Source organism: Triticum aestivum, chromosome 1A, assembly GCF_018294505.1.
Source record: "Triticum aestivum cultivar Chinese Spring chromosome 1A, IWGSC CS RefSeq v2.1, whole genome shotgun sequence".
Taxonomy (NCBI): Eukaryota; Viridiplantae; Streptophyta; class Magnoliopsida; order Poales; family Poaceae; genus Triticum; species Triticum aestivum.
In genome coordinates this window covers 34739539-34755429 of record NC_057794.1, presented here as the reverse complement: position 1 = coordinate 34755429, position 15891 = coordinate 34739539, and positions in this window count along the sequence as shown.

Below are 15891 nucleotides of genomic sequence, written 5' to 3'. Positions count from 1 at the left end.
AACAAAACAGTCTGTAGCAATCTGGAGGTTTCGAATACTTCTGTAACTCCAAAAATTCTGAAAAATTAAGATGACCAGGAAAATTTGTATATTTATATACTGCAGTTGGAATTGGTATTTTATCGCTCCTGGTAAAAAATAAAAATTATTTTTGTGAGCGCATACTTTCTGTTTTTATCAGCAAGATCAAACAATAATCACCCAAGAAGATCCTAAAGGCTTTACTTGGCACAAACACTAATTAAAACATAAAAACACAATCATAACAGATGCTACATAAATTATTTATTACTAAACAGGAACAAAAATAAAATTGGGTTGCCTCCCAACAAGCGCTATCGTTTAACGCCCCTAGCTAGGCATAAAAGCAAGAATAGATCTAGGTATTGCCATCTTTGGTATTTATCTTTTTAATGGGGTTATGCTCGAATCCGGGAGGTTCCTTATGTTTCCCTTCATACTCGGAGATTTTTAGATCTAGAGCATCCAACCGCTTATTGCAAAGAGTGATCAACATATTCATGCGGTGAAGGTTCCCACTAACATTTTTAAGAGGTTCAAGAGATTTTTGTACTTCGCATAGTTTCTCTAAAACTTGGGTTCCTTCCTAAGTATGATGTAGTCCCTTTTGTGGGGGTAGTACTCCTACTATTCCCTCTATAATCTCATGCGCAATACTGGGATCAATTTTGATAAAATTCCCTTTGGCGGCAAAATCCAAGAGTTGTCTATGGGACACGGTTAGCCCAACATTAAAATTATGAAGTAAAATCTTGAAATCTCCCTCTATAGTGCAATTACGATAGGATCCTATCATCCTGTACCAAGCATCTTTTATGTTTTCTCCTTGTCTCTGTTTGAAGTGAAGAACTTAAAAATTGGTAGACAAAGGAAGGCTAGCCATGAAGGCACAACAAACGATCTAACACCCAGACGCACAAGAGGCAAGCAAAAAGAGACGAACGGAAAAGGGGCAAATAAAAGGCAAAGGTTTTCGAAAATCGTTTTAGAAGTGGGGGAGAGTAAAACGAGAGGCGAATGGCAAATAATGTAATGCGAGGGAGAAGAGTTTATGATGGGTGATACGTCTCCGTCGTATCTATAATTTTTGATTGTTCCATGCCAATATTATACAACTTTCACATACTTTTGGCAACTTTTTATACTATTTTTGGGACTAACATATTGATCCAGTGCCCAGTGCCAGTTCCTGTTTGTTGCATATTTTCTGTTTCACAAAAAATCCATATCAAACGGAGTCCAAACGGGATAAAAACTGACGAAGATTTTTTTGGAATATATGTGAATTTTGGGAAGTGGAATCAACGCGAGTCGATGCCTGAGGGGGCCATGAGGCAGGGGGCGCGCCCCTGACCCTCATGGACACCCCGTAAGGAGGTTGGTGTCCTTCCTTCGCTGCAAGAAAGCTAACATCCGGATAAAAATCGTGTCCAAATTTCAGCCCAATCGGAGTTACGGATCTCCGGGAATATAAGAAACGGTGAAAGGCCGGATCTGGGAGCGCAGAAACAGAGAGAGACAGAGAGACAGATCCAATCTCGGAGGGGCTCTCGCCCCTCCCATGCCATGGAGACCAAGGACCAGAGGGGAAACCCTTCTCCCATATAGGGAGAAGGTCAAGGAAGAAGAAGAAGAAGAAGAAGAAGAAGGGAGGCTCTCTCCCCCTCTCTCCCGGTGGCGCCGGAACGCCGCCTGGGCCATCATCGTGACAACGATCTACACCAACAACTTCACCGCCGTCATCACCAACTCTTCCCCCCTCTATGCAGAGGTGTAACCCCTCTTTTACCCGCTGTAATCTCTACTTAAACATGGTGCTCAACGCTATATATTATTTCCCAATGATGTATGGCTATCCTATGATGTTTGAGTAGATCCATTTTGTCCTATGGGTTAATTGATGATCGTGATTGCTTTGAGTTGCATGTTTTATTATTGGTGTTGTCCTATGGTGCTCTCCGTTTTGCGCAAGCGTGAAGGATCCCCATTGTAGGGTTTGCAATATGTTCATGATTTGCTTATGGTGGGTAGCGTGAGTGACAGAAGCATAGACCCGAGTAAGTAGGTTGTTTGCATATTGGAACAAAGAGGACTTGATGCCTTATAATGCTATGGTTGGGTTTTACCTTAATGATCTTTAGTAGTTGCGGATGCTTCCTAGAGTTCCAATCATAAGTGCATATGATCCAAGAAGAGAAAGTGTGTTATCTTATGCCTCTCCCTCAAATAAAATTGCAATAATGATTACCGGTCTAGTTATCGATTGCCTAGGGACAAATAACTTTCTTGTGTGACAACAAGCTCTCTACTAAAACTAACTTAGTTGTGTCTTCATCTAAACAGACCCTACTTTTTATTTACGCGCTCTTTATTATCTTGCAAACCTATCCAACAACACCTACAAAGTACTTCTAGTTTCATACTTGTTCCAGGTAAAGCGAAAGTTAAGCGTGCGTAGAGTTGTATCGGTGGTCGATAGAACTTGAGGGAATATTTGTTCTACCTTTAGCTCCTCGTTGGGTTCGACACTCTTACTTATCGAAAGAGGCTACAATTGATCCCCTATACTTGTGGGTTATCAATGGATACTTGGTATGTCTTGACTTGGCGTAGATCTCCCCGGCAACGGCGCCAGAAATCCTTCTTGCTACCTCTTGAGCATGCATTGGTTTTCCCATGAAGAGGAAAGGATGATGCAGCAAAGTAGTGTAAGTATTTCCCTCGGTTTTTGAGAACCAAGGTATCAATCCAGTAGGAGATAACGCACAAGTCACCTAGTACCTGCACAAACAATCAAGCACCTTGCAACCAACGCGATAAAGGGGTTGTCATTCCCATCACGGTCACTCGCAAAAGTGAGATCTGATAAAGATAGTAATATAAATATTTTTGGTATTTTTGTTGTATAGATTGGAAAGTAAATATTGCAAAATAGTAAACGAGATGCGATGTAAATAAAAGAGATGTAATATAATAAGAAAGAGACCCGGGGCCATAGGTTTCACTAGTGGCTTCTCTCAAAATAGCATGTATTACGGTGGGTGAACAAATTACTGACGAGCAATTAATAGAAAATCGCATAGTTATGAAGATATATAAGGCAATGATCATGAATATATGCATCATGTCCGTGTCAAGTAGACCGAAACGATTCTGCATCTACTACTATTACTCCACACATCGACTGCTATCCAGCATGCATCTAGAGTATTAAGTTCATAAGAACAGAGTAACGCTTTAAGCAAGATGACAAGATGTAGAGGGATAAACTCACTAGTAGAAAAAGGGTCAAACGTGAAGCACATTAGTGTCGGTTTGAATTTGAGCCGGCACTAATGTGTACATTAGTGCCGGTTCCAACGGCTAGCCGGGCCGCTCTCATTAGTACCGGTTCGTGGCGAACTTTTAGCACCGGTTCGTGCCACGAACCGGTACTAAAGTGAGTGGTGGCAGGATGTTGTCAGTCCGGGGCCCCTCCAGCACCTTTAGTATCGGGTCGTATCACGAACCGGTACTAAAGGTCGTCCTACATAAACCCTTCGTCCACCCGAGCTCGCTCTGTTCTTCCCCTTTCCCCTCTCCTCTCTGTTCTTTTCCCTCTTCCTCTCAAGCTCATCACACATTTTGCCCAAGATTTGAAGGCCCCCATCCATTCAAATGATCACAAAGGTTAGCAACTTTTTCCTTTCATCTCTCATTGCTAGATTAGCTCGTGCAATGCTTTATATAGTGATTGATTTTTGAGTTTAGTAATTTGGGAGGAATTATATATATGTGCTAGTATTTGATTTATATGCAATTTGAGGTAAAAAAATAACACTTAGTTTTGCATATGTAGGTGTGGTTTACTTAGTACCTTCTAAATCTCCGTCGTAACCACCGTCGATCGCTCGCAACGTCCCGTCGCCGGCACCACCTTGTGGTGAGCCTCTTGTTCATGAAGTTTTATATAAAAAATTGATGTTTGTGTGATTTGGATATATAGTTACTCGTATAATTATCTTACCCATACGTTGTTTGTTATGCATAGTGCCATGGTTTTGATATCCATCCCCATCGGTCCTCGTCCGGGTTATGATTCGGATGTGGTATATTCTCTTTTAAAACTATTTATTGCATTTTGTGTTTATGACAAATTATGCCCATCAAGTTGACATAGATATTTGTATGTAGGAGGTAGTTGAACCGGAAATTCTAACCGACCCTATTGTCGAGAGGTTAAATTTAGTTGAAAGAGAAAACGAGGATTTGAAGGAAAAATTGAAAAGAATTGAGGGGGAGAAGAGGAATTGGAGTTGCATGTTGCTGATGTCATCGATGATCACAAGATTAAGATGGAGAAAATGCACTTGAAGATTAGAAAGATTAGAAAATATGCCAATCATAGTGAGGCTTGGTATCATTATGTTGTTGGATCAATTGTTACCTTAGTTGCAATCTTGATCGCATTTGTTGTTGCATTTAAATTCTTTAGCTAGAGTTATTTGTTTGTTGCATTTAAGTGTTGTATGATCTTTATGTATGAACTTTATGTATTGTATTAATTTGATGTTTTCGGTGCTGTGTATTGAAGATGAGCCGGCAATGGATGTACGATGACCGATGCTCTCCTGAGTTCATTAATGGCGTGCGTACTTTTCTGCTTGCGGCTGAGGCAAACAAGCGAGCGGATGGTTTTATGCATTGTCCATGTGCTGGCTGTAAGAATGGTCGCAATTACTCTATGTCAAGAACCATTCACGTCCACCTGTTTGAGTCCGGCTTCATGCCCCACTATAATGTTTGGACTAAGCATAGAGAAAGAGGGGTTATGATGGAAGACAATGAAGAAGAAGAGGACACGACAGCTATCCTGGCCATGGGTTCCCTAAATACGATGATACAACAATGAGGGAAGAAGCTGAGCCGGTAATGCGGGAAGAAGCTGAGCCGGCAATGCGGGAAGAAGCTGAAGAAGAGGCATCGGATGAGCCTGTTGATGATCTAGGTCGGGCCATTGCCGATGCAAAGAGAAACTGCGCAAGTGATTTGGAGAAGAAGAAGTTGCAGCGCATGTTAGAGGATCACAAAAAATTGTTGTACCCGAATTGCATAGGTGACAAGAAAAAGCTGGGCACCACACTGGAATTGCTGCAATGGAAGACAGAGAATGGTGTATCTGATAAGGGATTTGGAAAGTTGCTGGTAATGATAAAGGATACGCTTCCAAAGGACAACGAATTACCCAAGAGTACGTACGAAGCAAAGAAGGCTATCTGCCCTCTAGGGTTAGAGGTGCAGAAGATACATGCATGCCCTAATGATTGCATCCTCTACCGCGGTGAGTACGAGGATTTGAACGCTGGCCCGGTATGCGGTGCATTGCGCTATAAGATCAGCCGCGATGACCCTGGTGATGTCGAGGGCGAGCGCCCCAGGAAGAAGATTCCTGCCAAGGTGATGTGGTATGCTCCTATAATACCATGGTTGAAACGTTTGTTCCAAAACAAAGAGCATGCCAAGGCGATGCGATGGCACAAAGAAGACCGTAAGAAAGACGGAAAGTTGAGAGTACCCGCTGAGGGGTCGCAGTGGAGAAAAATCGAAAGAAAGTACAGGAAGGAGTTTGCAGATGACGCAAGGAACGTATGGTTTGGTCTAAGCGCAGATGGCATTAATCCTTTTGGGGAGCAGAGCAGCAACCATAGCACCTGGCCTGTGACTCTATGTTTGTATAACCTTCCTCCTTGGTTGTGCATGAAGCGGAAGTTCATTATGATGCCAGTGCTCATCCAAGGCACAGATTGGTGTTCCCCTCAATGACCTCCTCATTTTCATGGCCCTTGGAGATGCTTCCTTCTGGCCTAGCACGATTATGAAAATATTTCTTTAAGACTCCCATGAACCTCTCAAAGGGGAACATATTGTGTAGAAATACAGGACCCAAAATGTTAATCTCTTCGCATAGGTGAACTAGGACGTGTGTCATGATGTTGAAGAAGGATGGTGGGAACACCAACTCGAAACTGACAAAACATTGCACCAAATCATTCTCTAACCTTGGTATGATTTCTGGATCGATTACCTTCTGAGAGATTGCATTGAGAAATGCACATAGCTTCACAATGGCTAATCGAACATTTTCCGGTAGAAGCCCCCTCAATGCAATCAGAAGCACTTGCGTCATAATCACGTGGCAGTCATGAGACTTTAGTTTCTGGAACTTTTTCTCTGCCATGTTTATTATTCCCTTTATATTCGACGAGAAGCCAGACGGTACCTTAATACTAAGCAGGCATTCAAAGAAGATTTCCTTCTCTTCTTTGGTAAGATCATAGCTTGCATGACCCTGATGTATGCCGTCTTTTCCGTGCATACGTTGCTGGTCCTCCCGTGCCTCAGGTGTATCTTTTGTCTTCCCATACACGCCCAAGAAGCCAAGCAGGGTCACACAAAGATTCTTCGTCACGTGCATCACGTTGATTGCGGACCGGACCTCTAGGTCTTTCCAATAGGGCAGGTCCCAAAATATAGATTTCTTCTTCCACATGGGTGCGCGTCCGTCAGCGTCATTCGGAACAGGTTGTCCACCAGGACCCTTTCCAAAGACCACATTCAAATCCTTGACCATATCATGTACATCAGCACCAGTACGGTGGCGAGGCTTCGTCCGGTGATCCGCCTCACCTTTGAAATGCTTGCCTTTCTTTCTTACGGGATGCCTGCTCGGAAGAAATCGACGATGTCCCAGGTACACATTCTTCTTACAATTAGCCAAATATATACTGTCGGTATCGTCCAAACAGTGCGTGCATTCGTGGTATCCTTGTTTGTCTGCCCTGAAAGGTTACTGAGAGCATGCCAACCATTGATGGTCACGAACAGCAACGCCTTTAGGTCAAATTCTTCCCCCATGTGCTCATCCCACGTACGTACACCTGTTCCATTCCACAGTTGTAAGAGTTCTTCAACTAATGGCCTTAAGTACATATCAATGTCGTTGCCGGGTTGCTTAGGGCCTTGGATGAGCACTGGCATCATAATGAACTTCCGCTTCATGCACAACCAAGGAGGAAGGTTATACAAACATAGAGTCACAGGCCAGGTGCTATGGTTGCTGCTCTGCTCCCCAAAAGTATTAATGTCATCTGTGCTTAGACCAAACCATACGTTCCTTCCGTCATCTGCAAACTCCTTCCCGTACTTTCTTTCGATTTTTCTCCACTGCGACCCATCAACGGGTACTCTCAACTTTCTGTCTTTCTTATGGTCTTCTCTGTGCCATCGCATCGCCTTGGCATGCTCTTTGTTTTGGAACAAACGTTTCAACCGTGGTATTATAGGAGCATACCACATCACCTTGGCAGGAATCTTCTTCCTGGGGTGCTCGCCCTCGACATCACCAGGGTCACCGCGGCTGATCTTATAGCGCAATGCACCGCATACCGGGCGAGCGTTCAAATACTCATACTCACCGCGGTAGAGGATGCAATCATTAGGGCATGCATGTATCTTCTGCACCTCTAACCCTAGAGGGCAGACAACCTTCTTTGCTTCATACATACTCTCGGGCAATTCGTTGTCCTTTGGGAGCATATCCTTTATCATTACCAGCAACTTTCCAAATCCCTTGTCAGATACACCATTCTCTGCCTTCCATTGCAGCAATTCCAGTGTGGTGCCCAGCTTTTTCTTGTCACCTATGCAATTCGGGTACAACAAATTTTTGTGATCCTCTAATATGCGTTGCAACTTCTTCTTCTCCAAATCACTTGCGCAGTTTCTCTTTGCATCGGCAATGGCCCGACCTAGATCATCAACAGGCTCATCCGATGCCTCTTCTTCAGCTTCTTCCCGCATTGCCGGCTCAGCTTCTTCCCGCATTGACGGCTCAGCTTCTTCCCGCATTACCAGCTCAGCTTCTTCCCTCATTGTTGTATCATCGTATTCAGGGAACCCATGGCCAGGATAGTTGTCGTCGTCCTCTTCTTCTTCATTGTCTTCCATCATAACCCCTCTTTCTCCATGCTTGGTCCAAACATTATAGTGTGGCATGAAACCGGACTCAAACAGGTGGACGTGAATGGTTCTTGACGTAGAGTAATTGCGACCATTCTTACAGCCAGCACATGGACAATGCATAAAACCATTCGCTCGCTTGTTTGCCTCAGCCGCAAGCAGAAAAGTACGCACGCCATTAATGAACTCGAGAGAGCATCGGTCATCGTACATCCATTGCCGGCTCATCTTCAATACACAGCACCGAAAACATCAAATTAATACAATACATAAAGTTCATACATAAAGATCATACAACACTTAAATGCAACAAACAAATAACTCTCCAGCTAAAGAATTTAAATGCAACAACAAATGCAATCAAGATCGCAACTAAGGTAACAATTGATCCAACAGCATAATGGTACCAAGCCTCACTATGAATGGCATATTTTCTAATCTTTCTAATCTTCAAGCGCATTTTCTCCATCTTAATCTTGTGATCATCGACGACATCGGCAACATGCAACTCCAATTCCATCTTCTCCCCCTCAATTCTTTTCAGTTTTTTCTTCAAATCCTCATTTTCTCTTTCAACTAAATTTAACCTCTCGACAATAGGGTCGGTTAGAATTTCCGGTTCAACTACCTCCTACATACAAATATCTATGTCAACTTGATGGGCATAATTTGTCATAAACACGAAATGCAATGAATAGTTTTAAAAGAGAATATACCACATCCGAATCATAACCCGGACGAGGGCCGACGGGGACGGATATCAAAACCATGGCACTATGCATAACAAACAACGTATGGGTAAGATAATTATATGAGTAACCATATATCCAAATCACACAAACATCAATTTTGTATATAAAACTTCATGAACAAGAGGCTCACCACAAGGTGGTGCCGGCGACGGGACGTTGCGAGCGATCAACGGTGGTTACGACGAAGATTTAGAAGGTACTAAGTAAACCACACCTACATATGCAAAACTAAGTGTTATTTTTTACCTCAAATTGCATATAAATCAAATACTAGCACATATATATAATTCATCCCAAATTACTAAACTCAAAAATCAATCACTACATAAAGCATTGCATGAGCTAATCTAGCAATGAGAGATGAAAGGAAAAAGTTGCTAACCTTTGTGATCATTTGAATGGATGGGGGCCTTCAAATCTTGGGCAAAATGTGTGATGAGCTTGAGAGGAAGAGGGAAAAGAACATAGAGGAGAGGGGAAAGGGGAAGAACAGAGCGAGCTCGGATGGACGAAGGGTCTATGTAGGACGACCTTTAGTACCGGTTCGTGATACGACTCGGTAATAAAGGTGCTGGAGGGGCCCCGGACTGACAACATCCTGCCACCACTCACTTTAGTACCGGTTCGTGGCATGAACCGGTGCTAAAGAATCGCCACGAACCGATACTAATGAGAACGGCCCAGCTAGCCGTTGGAACCGGCACTAATGTACACATTAGTGCCGGCTCAAATTCAAACCGGCACTAATGTGCTTCACGTTTGACCATTTTTCTACTAGTGATGGAACAATCAAAAATTATAGATACGTTGGAGACGTATCACGCCCTGTACCTGTTGATCCACCTATCTTCCTAGAAGATTACCCGATGGCCATGGCCGACCATAGTGAATGCAATAGCTTGAAAAAGCCTCATGGCCTCCTTCGAAACCTTGATGTCCATCCCTTTCCATGGCTTGTGCAGCCAAGGCCACCTAGCCTGTAGCGCAACGTTAAGCCATTGCAAATCTGGAACACCCAGCCCACCATCCCATTTTGGAGTGCACACTGACTTCCAGGCCACCCTGCACTGGCCACAATTAGCCTCCGCCGCACCAACCTAGAGGAATCCGTGGCAAATCTTGTTGATCACCTTAATTGTCTTGGGCGCTCAACTACATCTTATTGCCACTTGTTTATGGCAGGTCTGATCGGTCGTTTAGGGCATGAACAATGGTAACATATGAATATAGATGCCACATGAGAAAAAGTAAGTTGAGACAACTACATTGATTCTTTTTCTCCTCAACGCAAGCTACTACTGGTGGGCCTCGTCAAGAAATAAAAAATAAAAACTTAAATACATATGCATCTCTACTCTTCACTTTAACTTTTTCAGTTTTTTACACTGGACCACACTTTTTCTCCCCAAGAACCCGCCTTTTGCAGAGCATCCCGCTTCCCTATCCGAACCTACATTCCCTAACATGCAATCCTACATGGCACACGGGGCATCACCATGTGGCTATGCATTGGTCATGCCCTTATATAGGCTACGGACAATTCTAAAAACGAAGAAGGCTACAAACGATTCCGTTTTTTCCATTTGCTCACTTTTATATTTTATTTTACATATGAATTTTAAATAAATACCTTCTTTTATTATTTTAAAAAGTTTTTTCTCTTTTGTTTTGTGCATCTTTATTTCTCCCATTAAATATTTGTACATATATTTTTTATTTCCCTTATTTTATATAAATATTCAGCATGTAATTTAAAATCGTCATGTACTTTAAAACTGTTCATCATGTAAAAAAAATCAATGTGTATGAAAAAAAGTATTCGACATTGTTAACAAATGTTCATCATGTACTTAAAATTGTTCGATAAGAAGTTGCAAAATTCATCATGCATTAAGAAAATATTCAACATGCGTTTTAAAATGTTCTAATTATTAATAATAAACGTTCATTTTGTAACATAAAAAACAACTTCAATGCGCATTTAAGAAGTATTTTATAATGTTAAAAAATTCATCATGCATTTTAAATTTTCCACCTTGCTCGAGAAATGTTCATTGTCAGCTAAATAAGTTTAAACATGTAACTTTCATCAGAATTGTCGAGTGGCTCTTACATGCTTTATTGTTGATCTAACGAAATGGACAATATTTCATTGTCTTTTCCTTGAATAAAATGTTTGCAGATTTTAACTTAGTCCACAGGTCCCTTGCACTATTATTATTTTCACATCATTCGGTCGTGCGAGTGAAAGACAATAATGACGATGATTTGATGAAGTGAGTGTGACAAAGAAAAGCTGGTATGAACTCTTCTTGTTTCTATTATTATGAATATGTTTAACTCATGAGTAAACATGTTTGTGATGACAATTAGAGATTATAGTTGCTCATGTCATGCTTAAGTAGCTAGGAATATATAATATGTTATCTTAGGTGTCAACATGCATTAAAATGATTGTGATGTGGTATGTTAGGATAGTATCCTCCTCTGAAGAATTCAAGTGGCTTGACTTGGCACATGTTCACATATGTAGTTGATTCAAAACAAATGCAGCCTTCATAATATTTATATTCAGGGTGTTTATATCCTACTCATGATCATGTTCAATGTTAATTATTCAAAATGCATGATTATGACCATTGTCGCTCTCTAGTTGGCCGCCTGTCAATACATTTGCTAGTTTTCACCTGTACTAAGCGGGAATCGGGGTAATACCATATATTATGAGCTTGTGCATCAAAATTCATGGAACCCAAAGTCATGCCAAAAGAGTCCACCATATCTACCTATATACAGTATTACCCTGTTGTTCCAAGTAAAATTGCATGTGCCATCTCTAAGCATTCAAATAAACATCTGTTTCGTGTGTCTGTACCGCTCATGAAGCAACGGGGAGGTCAATACTTTCATGCTAAGCGGGTTATTCTCATGATGAGAGTTTATTCACTCGTCTTGCATGAAAAAGGGTGGTATTTGGGATGCCCAGTCCCGTTAAACAAAAACAAACTAAAAATATAATAAAACAAACTCCCCCTTTACAGTTGATTGTTGGAGGACAAATGAGGATTCGGCTAGCCATGGATTATGTTTGTATGGTTTTGGGGGAGTAAAACTTTTCCTTTATGCATGGGAATCGCTAATAATATGTTTAGCATGGAAGATGTTGAAATCCTTTGTCGTGACGTTGACAGGAAAAGCACACCACTCAAAATGTATTCATCCCTGTTTTTGCTCTGAGCTCTGCCGCCTTTGCAAGTCTCTACTTACTTGTGCGAAGGGCCTTTCTATTTACTTTCATGTTATTACTTTTATTGTCTAGTCATCACCCTCTCGTTCAAGCACCAACTTTCATAGCACAATTTTCATTCTTAGTTTAACATGCATTGAGTCTAGTTAGTGTTTGATGTGAGCATGACTGTATCTCTTCTACCCTGAATTACAATGTTTAGTCGCTGCATGAACTTCAGAGGTGCTCTGGATTTATATTTTGTGGTCTCAGAAAGGGCTAGCGAGATACCATGCTATCATATTATATCATGATTGTTTTCACAAAGTGTTGGCACTTGAGATATATCGTTATTGCTCGCTAGTTGATTATGCTATGGATGTGACATATGAGTATATATGAGTTAAGTGTTATCATTCACATGGTTAGTTCACGATCTTTGCTGAAAACTTGGTTGCTAATTAAACTTGGTTGCTAGTTCATGGAAAAAAAGAGTTTGTAAAAGTTTTTCTTTGTCACTTTCAGTTTTTAAACTAAATTGCTTGAGAACAAGCATTGAGTTAAGCATGGGGGAGTGGATATGTCTCCAACGTATCTACTTTCAAACACTTCTCCTCTTGTTTTGGACTCTAATTTGCATGATTTGAATGAAGCTAATTGGGACTAACGTTATTTTTAGCAGAACTACCATGGTGTTGTTTTTGTGCAGAAATAGAAGTTCTTGGAATTGGACGAAACTTGGAGAAGATTTTTTTATTGAATAAATATAACATACTGGTGCAAATATCCACTGGAGGTGGCCACCAGCTACTCACAAGGTAGCAGGGCACGCCTGTCCCCTGGACGCGCCCTAGTGTCTTTTTGGGCCCACGTGACTCCGTCTGACCTAATTCCACCTCCATAAGTACCGTCTTCCCAAGAAAAAAATAAGAGAAGAAGTCTCATCGTGTTTTACGATACGGAGCCGTCGTCACCTCCTGTTCTTCATCGAGAGGGCTGATCTAGAGTCCGTTCGGGGCTCCGGAGAAGGGGATTCATCGTTGTCGTCATCATCAACCCTTCTTCATCAACAATTCCATGATGCTCGTCACCGGGAGTGAGTAATTCATTCGTAGGCTTGTTGGACGGTGATGGAGATGGATGAGACTTGTCATGTAATCGACTCAATTTGTTAGGGCTCCCTAGTATCCACTACGTTCTGAGATTGTTGTTTCTATGACTTTCCTATGCTTAATGCATGTCACTAGGGCCCAAGTGTCATGATTTCAGATCCGAACCTATTATTTTTTTCATGAATATATATGAGTTCTTGATCCTATCTACTAGTTATATGCACTTGTTATTGTTCTGAACCGTAGACCCCAAGGTGACAATAATTGGGGTACTCTCCGGGGATGACTGTAATTCAAGGAGTTCATGTATTCAACATCTGTAAATGCTTTGATCCGGTTCTCTTTCCTTATGGACCCCGCTGCCATGGGGGGGGGGGGTAGGACAAAAGATGTCATGCAAGTACTTATTATAAGCATGTACGACTATATACATAATACATGACTATATTGAATTGATGAATTGAAACTAGTCTGTATCGCTCTAGGTTGTGATTGTTACATAATGAATGCCATCCATACAAATATCCATCACATCCAATGCCTACGCTTTGCTCATATTGTCTTTGCTAAGTTACTGTTGTTATAATTACTACAAAACTGCTACTGTCACTGCTATTGTTACTATTGCTACTGTTACCACTACTATCAAAACTATCATACTATTGTGCTACTAATACTTTGCTGCAGAGAAATAATTTTTCAGGTGTGGTTGAATTGACAACTCAACTGAAAAGGCTTACAAATATTCTTTGGCTCCTCCTGTGTCGAATCAATAAATTTGAGTTAACTAATACTCTCAAAGCAGACTGTTGCGATCCACTATAATTGTGGGTTATCACCGAGCCATCGAGGCAAGAACACCACCGACTTCTCATCTCTCTAATTCAAAGTATGATTTCCATCTTCTTCAATTTAAAGTATGATTTTACCATCAAAGTTTGAATATGTTTAATTATGAGTGCGAGTGGAAAATTAGAATTGATAAATTGAGACGACTGACTAATGATTACTGTGATTTTATTTGAACTCATAATTGATAATTTAAACCTTTTTATCGTAGAATTTTTGCAAAATTAATCATATTGATATGTTCTTTTGATAAATTGTATACTAGTGTGTGGTAATGAAGATAGGCGAAATCTGCCAAGGGAGAGCCAAAGGCATAATATTATGTTCTTTTAATAAATATATATTGGTATGTAGTGGTAGTGCTAGACGATTTTTTTTGGGGGGGGGTGAGGCAAAAGGCTAATTCCCCCTTCCAAGCCCTTTCATGAATAAATTCTTAATAAATTGGTTAGGGGGGGCATTGCCCCCCTTAGCTAGATATAAGAGCATTTCTCCCCTCCTTCTCATTAATGACCTGCTAGCACATTACCTAGCTGCAGACATGGGCTCTCGCCTTAGTTCCATCGGCACCAGCCAGCCGACCTACCCGGCGGCCAAGCCAGGCATCTGGGCACTGGTGGTTATGCTTGGTATGATCACCGCACTGAGCCTCGGTTATATACTGCATTCAGAGGTCACAGTACGGCGCGCGAGGAAGGCCGCCAAGGAGCGCTCCCGGGCAGCGGCCAATGGCGCTGGTGCCTGGGGCTACCCCCCAACGCCCCTCTAATCCTGTTCCACGGTCCTTGAGAATCAAAGGTATAGCCCTTTTTCATGTCCTTTGCTTTGTATTTTTTTGATTTATTGGGCTCGGTTTGTTTTAAATGTTGGTCTAATGGCAAAAAATAACAGTTGGCAAGATGTGGATATGGAGTAGATGGTGTTAGACATAAAAAAGAACAATGAAGTCAATTCAGAATTGACATGATATGGTCAATCGATAAGCCTATTTTGAAAAACAAAATAAGTTCTCGGATCCCCCCCCCCACCCCACATAATTGGATCGCTATCCCACGGTCGCATAATCATTGGATTATGTGGTTATGTCGCAACATTTGGGAAGTAGGTGCCTTGAGGTTCTTATTCCTTGTAGAAGCAAAGAGATTTTTATCAAAATTGCTAAGTTTGGAGGCATTCATTTTGTGATTAAGAGAAGGGAAAATTAGAGTTCATCACTTAAACAACAAGAGTGAAGTTCAACTGATGAAGTATTCCAGGTATATGTTTAGCCTTGAGGTTCGATATGTTTGAATGAACAACAACATCAATACGATCAATTAAACATAACCACTATGTTTGTAAATGAATGATGTATTGAACTGGAAGAACCTCCAATATGCATCTTTGACGGTAGGCTATGACAAATCTAATCTAACAGTACCTTTTGATGAAACCAATCGAATAGTCGTTGAAGGTAGAGAAGTTTGGTTGCACACTGTAGAACATTATCTATTTTAGAGCGGAGAAGATCGAATGGCAATGAAAAGAAATACACGTCTAACAAAAAGTATGTAGAGGATATGGCAAAACGGAAGAGAAAACGTTTGAATGAAAATTGTTTAATTAAGAGGGGAGTTTAAAGATTGGATTCGTATGGTATAAACGATATAGGAGAAGAAATATGGCATGCTTGGCTTCTTACTTCAAATAGAATAGAATTATTCATCCAGAGAACCAATCTATATCTATACCTACTTTTTAAAATTAAAAGGAGGTGATATTCTTAGTTTCGTCCCGCTTAAATAATTTTATAAACAACACAGCCAACCATGCGTGATAATTAATAGTCCAACCTCACCTTTATAAACATAGTCAAACCGATTAATATACCTGCCACATCAGGAATCAACAAGCCGGCAGTGAGGCTGGTCATAGTGGGGAGTAACTTATACTA